The 12,438-nt window shown below is 38.4% G+C and overlaps 1 protein-coding gene across 9 annotated transcripts in view; it reads left to right on the top strand.

The window, feature by feature from the left end:
- The window catches only part of DKK2 (dickkopf Wnt signaling pathway inhibitor 2), a 610,668-nt gene that overhangs the window by 358,353 nt on the left and 239,877 nt on the right, over positions 1-12,438 (top strand). For all 9 annotated transcript variants that reach the window (XM_081484648.1, XM_081484660.1, XM_081484675.1 and 6 more), the window contains one exon: positions 1,420-1,459. The gene's annotated coding sequence lies outside the window, so the exon portion shown is untranslated. The remainder of the gene's footprint in view (positions 1-1,419; positions 1,460-12,438) is intronic.

The raw sequence follows: 12,438 nt of genomic DNA, 5'->3' as shown, positions 1-12,438 counted from the left end.
GTCCACCCAGGAACCATTCTATTAGGGGCATTGTTTGCCTTATCTAACCTTTTTCAAACACCAGTAAAATCTCTGGAATTTCTCACAGTATTGTAGTCTCAGAGTAGCCAAACTTCTTACATGGTGTCTGCCTTTTCCCGTGTGAGTTTTCCAGGGGAACCAGGCAGAATCTGCAATTTTCTTATGATGTGGCCTCAAAAGTCATGGATCATCACTTGTGTCATATTCCTTTAGTCAAAAGTGAGTCACAGGGCTAGCCAAGATTTAAAGGGGGCTTCTACACTGGAGCATGGGCACTGAAATTCAGCCAGAGACTCATCACCAGTTCCTTGAATAGGGTCCGGTCTGTATCTCTTCCCTAGGCCTGATTCTGTACCAGTCAATGATCAATAAGGGAAATGGAACCATGATGAGGGGTTATAGGACTAGGGGATTTATTATAGGGAATAGACATTATGTAGTTCTGGCAGCTGGTGAATAAATTTCTATGAGGCTACTGCCTCTCTGTCTGGTGGTGGTCTGAAGTTGTGGTTAGCTGTTATAAAGAAAAGCTGGACCCAAAGCAGAGGAGAATGAAAGGCTGGAACATGAAAGGATGGACATAACGGACCCATGAAGGCAAACTTCTGCCTCTCATTTCCTCCAGCCTTGACAATGCAGTCCTTTCTAGAAGAAGCAGTGAGTCAGACTGAGAAGGAGAAGGAGAGACAGTAGGAGGTGGTGGAGCTATGGCTCCTGTTTCTGCCCCTCCCCAGCAAGACGAGACAGCAGATTAGTGACCGTGTTCACAACCTCCAGGGACACCTGGTGCCCTCTCGACCTTCAGAGCTTCACATCTGTACTTCAGCCCTTCAGATCTCACGCACAGTTCTCTTTTGGCCATGTCTACACCAGAAACACACAGTCAAGGGCTTCTGGGAAATGTAATTCTAACTCAGTTTTGTGGGCATTAGTACAAACCTCCATAAAGTTCTGTGCTGTGTGCTCAGTCGTGTCCAACTCTTTGAGACCCATGGACTGTAGCCCACCAGGCTCCTATGTCCATGGGATTCTCCAGGCAAGAATACGGGAGTGGGTTGCCGTTTCCTTCTCCGGGGGATCTTCCCGACCCAGGGATCGAACCCAAGTCCCCTGGTGTCTCCTGCACTGGCAGACAGATTCTTTACCACTAGCGCCACTTGGGAAGCCCCCCATAAAGTTCTTCCATCCTCCATTAATACAAAACACTTCTTGTAGCCTGTGTGAATGTCTGCATTTCACAGCTGGGGTGGATTTTTGAGACATAAATTGATTTTGGCAAGAAAAAAAAAAGCCTTCTGTGGAGATATTATTAATACACAGTTACTTGGGAGAGTCTCTTTATTATTTAGATATTTACTGATCTTTGATTATTTATTTATTTATTTATTTATTTTACAGCAACTGGTATGACACATTCCTGCATAGAGTGCCTCTTCAGGTAACTGATCTATTTCTGCTTTTATGTAAGTTTAGATGAAAGATATTTTTAAAGAACATTGCCATGGTGAGAGCTATACTTATTGTGTTCTGGCTTATAATGTTTCCTTCTCCTGGGGAATAAGAAAAGTGAATGGCAAAAATGAAATTTGAAAGTCATGTGGAGAATTGTAATGATGGTGACACTCTGAAATTCTAGTCATGATTCAATACTTTTTTAGTCTTTAAAACATTTCCAAACTTCTAATGTAAAAAATAATTAGAGAATATATGTCAAGTGGATATATGTGACAGATAAAGGTTACCATGGGTGAAAGTCATCCTTTCCAAATGCTTTAACCATCCTTCCTAAAGGCCATTAAAGTTATTTTCCTTTGTGTGATTTTAAGAGTATTTGAACTATCCTTTATACATCAGATTCTTTTTTCTTCGGCCTGGAATCTTTAAAAGATTAAAAGTTAGGAAGATTGTTTTAATCAGCATATAGCCAATGCAGTGCATTTACTAAGCATTTTTGAACCGTGAATAAACACAATTCAAGAAGATCTTTATGGATTTTGTGGGTAGGGAACACTGTTGGTTAAAGTTTGGCAAGGTTAATGTAGGGAAGGAAAGTGAGGTTCTTCAGTTAGTTATTTATTTCCTGTCCCTCCATCTTTATATTTAATGATTTAATGAAAACTCAGTCCAAAATAGAAAAAAAAAATCCATACTAATGTAAAATGTCTCTTGGCTTTTGACATGACATAGTGATACATGGATAATTACTTAGAAATAGCAAAATAATTTTAAGCTCTTTTAGGTAGGCTTCTCCCTAACCAAAACACCCAATTCTTTGCTCACTTGAGTGGATCCCTCCTTAACCAGAAAAGTTTCTGTCAGATTCAAAACCAAAATGGAAAGTATGAGAGAATGATCAAATATTCATTTCTATCTGGCAGACACTTAAAATTGACCCTCTTCTAGGCCTCATTTTTTCCATTCCACATGTTAGTCTTTGGCATCTCAGCCCTCTGCTATCTAAAAGCAAGGCACATTCCTCCCTTTCCCTGAGTACTAGAATGCTTTGCTACTGAAATAAAAAGCAAGTAAGTACTTTCAAAGGCTTAGATTCTCTTCCCTACACTTGTCAAAACCTTGAGCTGAGATGCCAGTCTGACTCCAGGCCACAAGAGAAGTTGGACCAGTTACTGCCCCAGGAAGTAGGTTAGCATGCATTGTCAGGAAGGGTGTGTGTGGCCTGATGCTAACACAGGTGGGCCCCAGATGGCCTCTTTCTTCATCACTGGAGGTACATCTTAACTCTTCGCACCCGATGTAAAGTACAGTTGGGGCCTTGGGCTTATTCTGCGTGCCCGTGAAAATGTATTATTTATCTTGAAACTATGTAGGTTCTTTTTAGGTTGAAAGTTATTTTTGGCTACTGGTTGCGGACTTTCTTTTTTCAGTGTTGAACCTAATTTTTGCATCCCATTTTAAAATAATCAGATTACGGCTTTATAAAATGGGGATTGTTTTTGAAAAAGTGTAAGCTCAACATGGACATGCAACTGGTTTTGCTCCTTATAGTCTAGTTTAACTCCAGAACTTAGCTGAAGTTCCAGAAGTTAAAATAGATATGTATTAGCAGCAGAACAGGTGGCATCAGACTTCACTTTGATACTCACTGAATTAGCGAATAATAATGTTTAGAAGTGATTTGAGCAGCCTTGTTGATCATGTATCTATTTGGGTGTTTCTCACAAGGAAAGTAGGAGTTGGAGTGATTCTAACTATCACAAAATAAGTGAAGTTAAAGTGTTAGTGGCTCAGTCGTGTCCAACTCTTTGTGACCCCACGGACTGTAGCCCACCAGATTCTTCTGTCCATGGGATTTTCCAGGCAAGAATACTGGAGTGGGTTGCCATTTCCTTCTCCAGGGGATCTTCCCAACACAGGGGTCAAACCCGGGTCTCCCACATTACAGCCAGATTCTTTACCATCTGAGCTACCAGGGAAGCCCATCACAAAATAACTAGGGTGATATTTGTAAGAGAGTTTAAGATCCAGTAGTATAAAATGATAATTGTGTATTAATCAGAGTATATCATCTCCAAAAAAGGGGCCATAATTTAGCAGAATGGGTAGTAACCCAAGGAAGTCAGAGTGAAATAAACTTATCTCGATGGCTAAAATAAAGGTGAAGTTCATTAACCAACAGTAGAAACAGGATAGTTTCTGAGTGCTCACCTGCTGATCTTTGGTCCTTATTGGGTCTCTGATACCAGTACTGGCTCACATTTGTCTGTGTGTGTGTGTGTGTACATGCATGTCTTTTGGGTAGTCCCAAGAAGAAAGCCAAAGCAAGGATAGATTCGGCGTTAGGTAGATCAGTCCTGAATGTTCATTGGAAGGACTGATGCTGAAGTTGAAACTCCAATACTTTGGCCACCTGATGTGAAGAACAGACTCATTTGAAAAGACCCTGATGTGGGGAAAGATTGAAGGAGTGAGGAGAAGGGGACGACAGAGGATGAGATGGTTGGATGACATCACCAACTCAATGGACATGAGTTTGAGTAAACTCCGGGAGTTGGTGATGGACAGGGAGGCCTGGTGTGCTGCAGTCCATGGGGTGGCAAAGAGTCGGACATGACCGAGCAACTGAACTGAACTGACTGAGTGGCTCGGTGGTAAAGAATATGCATGCTAATGCAAGAGACATGAGTTTGATTCCTGGGTCAGGAAGACCCCCCGTTGGCTTTTTGTGTTAAAGTTTGCTATGGACAGAGAAGCCTGGTGGGCTACAGCCCATGGGGTTGCAAAGAGTCAGACATGACTGAGAGACTAACACTTTCACTTTTTGCTATGTGTATGTCAGTGAGGGAGTTGGTAACTGAAAATGGACGTCCAAGTAGGGGAAGAAAGAAGTGGTCTATAAAGACTTACAGGAGGAAATGATTCTTGAGTTAAATCTTGAAATATTGTGAGGGTTAGATTTGGTTAATATGGGAAGGAAGAATATTTTAGGTTGAGGAAATGGCTTGTAAGTGAATAAACACGTAAAACGTGTAGAAAGGTGAGTGAGAGTGACCATTTGGGCAACAACAAATAGGTAGGGAAAGGGTTTGAGGTAATGGGATATAAAGTAGACAGAGGTCAGATGATGAACACCCGTGAGTGCTGTGCTCCAGCAATTTGAATTTCATCCTGAAACAAATGGGGAACCATTGAAGCAGAAGTACATAGTCATACCTTGATGTCACTTTGGTAGTAGTATGGAAGATTGATTAGAGAGTGTCAAGTTGAAATTAGATAAGTCATAATAGTTTATGTAGGAAGTTTATAAGGCAACAATATTCTCCTAAACTGATGCAAAAAATTCTTATAAAAATTTCAGTAAATACTGGAATAGTTAATTTTTTGTGTTTTATATCAAAGCAATGGTTTGGTTTCCAATAATAGTAAATACTATCTATATTCCTGAAGTTTGCTCAGCGTTCAGATATTCTTTCGATAAATTTGTGGGGGAGAGAGTGGTCTCCACGTCCTATTCCTCCGCCATCTTAGCCCCGCCTCCCTATCTATATTCCTAATTCATTTTCATGTGTGTTAGAAATGATTAGTAAATGTCCTAATAGTTATGAAATTAATATTTCTCTTCTAACTAAAAATGTGTTTGAAGCAATGTCTAAATGTAAATGTATTTCTAAATGCAATGGGGGTTTACACAAACATTTTGACAACCAATAGAAGAAGAAAAGTGCAAAATCATGGAATGCCTGGACGGTACATAACATTAGTCACTATCTGCTTGGCTCATGTGTATGTTACTTCTCATCTTGTGAAACCACCATTATGTACAACACCAGCATATGTTTACCATATGCTTTTTTATTGTTGAGTTTGTTTCCTGAATAATACATATAGTCCTTAACACAGAATGTATTTAAAATATAGTAAATGGGTCATCACCATAGCAATTACAAACAAAGTCTGTTAAAGGACCACAAAATATAACGTTAAGAGATAGAGAAGAAAGATTCTTTCACCAAATGAGAACCCCATTTCCCTTGAATTTTTCCTCCTATCTATTTTGTGATATTTTCTATTGTTCCTGAAGATGGAGATTTCAGCTTAGCATTTTTCCGAAGATTTGTAGGAGACTATAAAAGACTCCAAATAGAAAATGTTTGCTTTGCTACATACTTTTTCTGATCTATTAAAAGCATACAGGCATACCAGGGAAAAGTGGGCCTCTGTGGATCTTTTTTTTTTTTTTCATGAAACCAGTCTTTAAGTGGGGCTGTATCAAAATCACATGGTTCCAGTCATCATGGAAATACTTTGGTAATTGCTTCCTGGAGGAGCTGTAGAAACATTGGTAGTTATACACACACATACACACACACGTGTCAAGGTTTTCCAAATTTGGCCTCTTTGGAACACCAAAGGCCAAATCCATTAACCATGGGTAAAACAGAAATCTCTAAACAGTAAAAGAGCTCTGAAACTTAGCTAGTGGCTTCTTAATTTTAAACTATAGCAAAGTTCAAATTTGTCTAAAATTTAACCATTTTTAGGTAAACAATTTTTAGAAAAATCTTATAAAAAGACTATCTTTGTGGAAGAAAGGAATGAAATAACAGAAGAGAAAGGGGGCAAAAATAGGAGGGGCTAGAGAGTAAGTAAAGAGAGGTGAGGCTGCTCTCCAGCAATGGTCTTAAGTTTCAAACTAGAGTTTATCTAACCCTGGTTGAAGGATCCAGCAAAGGGAGACTTCAAACCAGAGGTAACTTGTTGGTAGAAGGGAGCCATTAAAATGCTCTATCTGGCAGAATTTTATATTCTCAATGAAAGAATTGCCCTTTAAACTCTGCCTCTGTTTCTTTTGTCATTTGGTAAACATTTCTCCACCTGTGTCTATACACTAAAACACAAATAGCTGAGCCACATGATGGCATCTTGCCAATATATTTTATGAATTTCTTTGCACTTATTTTGATCTGTGAACCCACTGCTTTATTTTTTAGGGTTTTAAACGTGTTAATATGTTTCAGGTTCCCAATTTCTTCTAAAACTGAGTTTTGTGTCATAATGTCACCAGTGCTTCCTTGTTTGTGAATTTAAAATCTTATAAATGGCATATCCTTAACTTAGTATGTGATATAGATTTGGGGGAATTATGGGTTAGTCTCCTCAAGGCAGGTACTTTCCTTTATAGTTTTTCTTCCTGGTCTTTTTCTTGATTTGAAAACTTTATTATACTTAAATATCCAGAGGAGACTATGTCCTAGTAGATGCCTCTATACTCTGCAAAGCTGCATTAAATGGTTTTGTAGTTAAGGGAATACTTTTACTAACTTACAGAAGTGAGTTAACTATAATGGTTTGTTCTTTCTGCACCTCACTAATCTGATGGCACTTATTCTAATACATTTTACCATGCTTCAGAGACTTTTAACAGTCTTATCTCATTAGGTTTACTGAGACAAAGAAATCAGTGTCTCCTGCATTGCAGGCAGATTCTTTACCATCTGAGCCACAAGGGAAGCCCTTAGTGCTTAAGCAATCGCTTTGTTAATACAGACCCAAATATCCTCTCAGAGAGAGAACCCACCCGGGCCATCTGGAGCTCACCGAAGTTTCCTTCCCACTCTGGGGGATTTTCCTATGCAGTAAATTAGATTCGAGATGAGTACATCTCTTTCCTTCAGTTCTCTATTTGGCCTTTCCTCGAAGAATTGTTGCTTTTGAACTGTGGTGTTGGAGAAGACTCTTGAGAGTCCCTTGGACTGCAAGGATATCCAATCAATCCATCCTAAAAGAGATCAATCCTGGGTGTTCATTGGAAGGTCTGATGTTGAAGCTGAAACTCCAATACTTTGGCCACCTCATGCGAAAGATTGACTCATTGGAAAAGACCCTAATGCTGGGTAGGATTGGGGGCAGGAGGAGAAGGGGACGACAGAGGATGAGATGGTTGGATGGCATCACCGACTCGATGGACATGGGTTTGGGTAGACTCCGGGAGTTGGTGATGGACAGAGAGGCCTGGCATGCTACAATTCATGTGGGTCGCAAAGAGTCGGACACGACTGAGCGACTGAACTGAACTGAACACTTGCAAATAAATTCTTTGAGATACATGTGAAGACCTTCGCAGTACTTTGGCAGCTGAGACGACTCAGCTCAGTCGTGTCCAACTCTTTGTGACCCCATGGACTGTATAGTCTGTGGAATTCTTCAGGCCAAAATACTGGAGTGGGTAGCCCTTTCCCTTCTCCAGGAGATCTTCCCAACCCAGGGATCGAACCCAGGTCTCCCGCATTGCAGGCAGATTCTTTACCGGCTGAGACACAAGGGAAGCCCAAGACTAATGTGAATTCAGTGATTTCCTAGGTTTTATAGCTAGTAAGTGGCACGCTTGGGCTTAGACCTATGGTCAAAGAGAATTCTTTCCTGTTGAAATTGCTAGAAGCCCATTTACCTTTCTTTTAGCCTTGAATGTCCATTTTGGTGACCACCAACATTCAAATCTGCAAAACTAATAAAAAGTTATTCTTTCTTTCTTCTCTGTCCATATCATTTTACATAATGTGACTCAAATATTTCTTAACAGGCTTCTCACTTCTTTTTTCAGCCTATTCATAAAAATGAGTATGTAGGAAAATGATAAGACTTTGGGCATAATTGTGTCTATTTATAGTGTAGCTATTGTGTGATAACTGAATTGCTTGTTTAAAATATGGTGCTTATAGGGACCCCTCCTTGGTGTCCCTTCCTCTGAGAGAAATATTCTTCTGATTCACCTATCAGTGTTGGCCATGTGACTAGTTTTAAAAAGTGAAATCTGAGAAGAATGGACACAGCCCATATCTGAGCAGAGGTTTCAGAGCCACTGCATGGCACTGACATTGTTCTTTTCCTGTTGAAGTATATTTCCCAAATCAGAGCCACTCTTTCTGCCTGGATATGGGAATAAATACTTGGGGCCACAGATGCCTCATGGCCAACATGCTGCATGTGTGAGAAATAAACCTCTGCTGTAAATCATTGAGGTTTGGAGGTCGGTAATCAGAACATAATGCAGCAAATTCTAACAACATACATGGCACGTCAGTAGGACTATTGGTTGCACACACGATGGATGTGATATATTTCCTGTGGGTGATTTTGATACACATATATTTCTAAATTAATTGGAATTTGTTAGATATTGTACCAACAGCTAAAGCTATTCTTTTAATTGCTATTTGCTGACTTGAAAGAATAAAGGACCATTAGCTGCTATTTTAATAATACTGTTATATGTTGACTATCATTACAGTTGATAAAGCACTTTCATATATAGTACCATCTCATATTCACAACAGTTCTGTGTAATAGGTATCTCCATTTTATAGAGGGATCCTTGCTCAGATTTAGAGAGATGTCGCAGATATTCTCAAAATCCTGCGTTAGTAAATGTGGAAAAGGAATTTAAAAAATGTCTCCAATTCAATGCTTCCCCCTTGCTCACTGTTTCACAGTTACCATCGTGTGTGACTTTCTTGTATAATTCATTTTCTCTGTGATATTTTCTACAATTATCTAAGTGTGCAGATAGAATTTTATAAACTCTGTAGTTAAAACCTATTTACATTGACATAAATGGGAAATTTCTGAGATTAAATTATTTTTTTTCTGCATGAAAACAGACTGTAATGGGGTTATGGAACAGGAGTGAATTATATTCCTTAGAAGTTGTCTATAAAACAATTATTACACTACCCTAGACACTTAGAAATTTGGAAATATTAATATTTTGTCTTAGTTATGGTGACCAAAGTCACCATAGTGAAACAGAGCAGGACTGAAACATGTACCCTGTCTGATTCACTAAACTTGATGTTTGTTGCTTCATAGGACATGGCAATGCTGGTCATAGATCATGATATTAAGACTGTTGATGGTAAATCAGAATGAATGCTACTCTGCATTTCTATAGCCAGTTTATTTTTGCTGTATGCTGCTGCTGCTGCTAAGTCGCTTCAGTCACGTCCGACTCTGTGCGACCCTATAGATGGCAGCCCACCAGGCTCCTCTGTCCCTGAGATTCTCCAGGCAAGAAGAGTACTGGAGTTGGTTGCCATTTCCTTCTCCAACGCATGCATGCATGCCAAGTCGCTTCAGTCATGTCCAACTTCGTGCGACCCCATGGACAGCAGCCCACCAGACTCTTCTGTCCACAGGATTCTCCAGGCTGTATAGGCTCTGATATAACAAACTTGAGTGAAAATTTCAGTTCTTTCTCTCCGTTTCACTCTTTCTCTTTGTGTGCATGACTATTGATGGGTGGAGACGGTTTAGGTGTTAACTCAGCCATAGATTGATATAATCTTTACACTCTTTCCTTTCTAAAAATAAGTTGTGTGACCTACAACTAGACATGCATAATAAATGTTCATGCTTTTTGAAACATGCATCTTTCTCCCTCCTACATAAAGATCTCTATATGTGTGCATGTTATGTTTATAAAATTGGCCTTATATTGCTTTAAATTTGTCTTGGCTGTGTTGTTGCTGTATGTAGATTTTATGTACAAATATTGTACGTAAGACTTGTAAAAATTTGATGATCTCAAGGAAACATGATATTAGTAAAACTGTTCTAAATGTGGTAATAAGATTTCTTAACCACGTTAAAAAGTAACTAAAGATATTTCACCCATTTATTTGTTATCATAGAACTTCCTCAGACTCAATATTCATAACAGAGCAGAACAATCACAATGGCAACAGGAGGTACATAATGGAAAACTTTATTTGTTAAACCATGTCATTCAAACCTGTATTTGATCCTATGTCCTATAGTAAGTTCAGTGGACAAAAATTGATTTGTTGGAAGATGAGAGGCAGCATAATATTAGCATATATTATTGTGTTATACCCAAACATCCTGCTGTTAAGCATTTCTTTTGAGTGAGTAAATGCTTGCCCTAATAAATACTCAGTATAAAACTAGCAGTTTATAAGGAAGGCACAAAATAAGTTTTGATATGTTACCCCTGAGGGGATGGGGAATCAGTTGTTTATGTAAACTCCACTTTATTTTATGCTGAGATAGCAAAAACCCATCAGCTATGAATCTTCTGAATGATTGCTTCCTTTGTGAATGAAAGCATCACTGCACTGCAGCTTTTGGCTTTGGAACCATTCATTTTAGTTCTAGGAACGTGTTTCATCTACCAGGAAGTGCTTTTATCTTCCACTAAAGGAAAACATCACATGAACAGTGATGGCACAACATGGGCAGTGGAAGGAATGACACATGACAGACAGATGCTTGAGGCTTGTGCAGCGCAGGGATGGGGAACATGCATGAAACTGGGAAGATGGATACAAACAAAATCAAACTTGAAAATTAGTTTTCCATTTGTTAATTCTAAGATTTTTGGTCTTGCAGAAGTTAGGAAATCCAAATCATACCTTTCTTAGTTGTGCTTTTTAGATTACTCATAACAAATATTTGTGTTATTATGTGAAACAGTGTCTCTTTCAACTTCAAATCATGTATGTTGATGTTCCTTGTACAAAGTGTTACAGAGTACAATCTCAAATCAATTTGATTTATTTTGCTGCCTGATTGATTTTAAATATGTAGTTAATATATCTGAATGTTTAGAGATTTTTATTAAGGCTTCATGATTATTGTTGTACATTAATGTATATTCATGCAGTTAGGCAACAGTAAAAATTTTTGGTTTCTTCTATTTCATGTACTAGGCTGTAAGAAGTATAGCGATATTGATCTACCTATAGTGATATTGACAGTAGAAAGACAAGAAGGAGTAAGCATGAAAATCTTGGTGTTCCAACTGTGAGACTAGTATAGCACTCTTTCTGACAGTGTCTTTCCCATGCTGATTCAGCAAGAGAGGAAAGAGTAACAGCAAACTTCACTTATCTGGCCTCTATGAACATGTGTCATGGGAAACTGAAAGAAATCTGTGAGCAAGGATGTTCTTTTTTTCCTGATAAATAATATTACTATAATTCTGAAATGTAAGAAAGATATTTCACAAGGAAAGAGATTCCTTATTTTCTGAAACCCTCTTCTTTCACTGTCCAAAAAATAAAAATAATAACACACTGAAGTTCTGTGACATCATCCACAATTTGTACTAGAACTAGGGGGAGGTGGAACTGTGTAATTGTCCTTAAACTTACGAGAGAGAATGGTCCAATGAAGTCTTTTTATTTTCTAATTTTATTGATTTGAGCCCTTTCACTCTTTTTCTTGATGAGTCTGGCTGAAAGTTTATCCATTTTGTTTATCTTTTAGAAGAGCCAGCTTTTAGTTTCATTGATCTTTTCTATTGTTTTCTTTGTCTCCATTTGTCTCTGCTCTGCATGATTTCTTTTCTTCTACTAACTTTGGGTTTTGTTTGTTCTTCTTTCTTTAGATGCTTAGATATAAGGTTAGATTGTTTATTTGAGACTTTTCTTGTTTCCTTGTATTGCTATAAACTTCCCTTTTAGAATTACTTTTGCTGTATCGTGCTTTCATTTTCATTTGTCTCTAGGGATTTTTTTTATTTCCTCTTTGATTTCTTCAGTGAGCCACTGGTTGTTTAGTAGCATATTGTTTAATCTCCATGTGTTTGTGATCTTTCCAGTTTTTTTCCTTGTTGTTGATGTCTAATCTCATAGTGTTGTGGTTAGAAAGGTGCTTGATATGATTTAGATTTTCTTAAATTTGCCAAGACTTGCTCTGTGGCACAGCATGTGATCAGTTCTGGAAAATGTTCCATGTGCACTTCAGAAGACTGTGTATTCTGCTGCTTTTGGACGAAATGCTCTATAAACATCAATTAAAGCCCTCTGGTTTAGTGTATCATTTAAGGGTTGTGTTTGCTTATTGATTTTCTGTCTGGATGATCTCTGCATTGATAAAAGTGGGTTGTTAAAGCCCCCCACTATTATTGTGTTACTGTCAATTTATCCCTTAGTTCAATTC

Source organism: Giraffa tippelskirchi, chromosome 1, assembly GCF_054371585.1.
Source record: "Giraffa tippelskirchi isolate mGirTip1 chromosome 1, T2T-mGirTip1v1.2.pri, whole genome shotgun sequence".
NCBI lineage: Eukaryota > Metazoa > Chordata > Mammalia > Artiodactyla > Giraffidae > Giraffa > Giraffa tippelskirchi.
The sequence above is the reverse complement of the archived record's forward strand: the minus strand, read 5'-3'. Positions and strand labels throughout refer to the sequence as shown.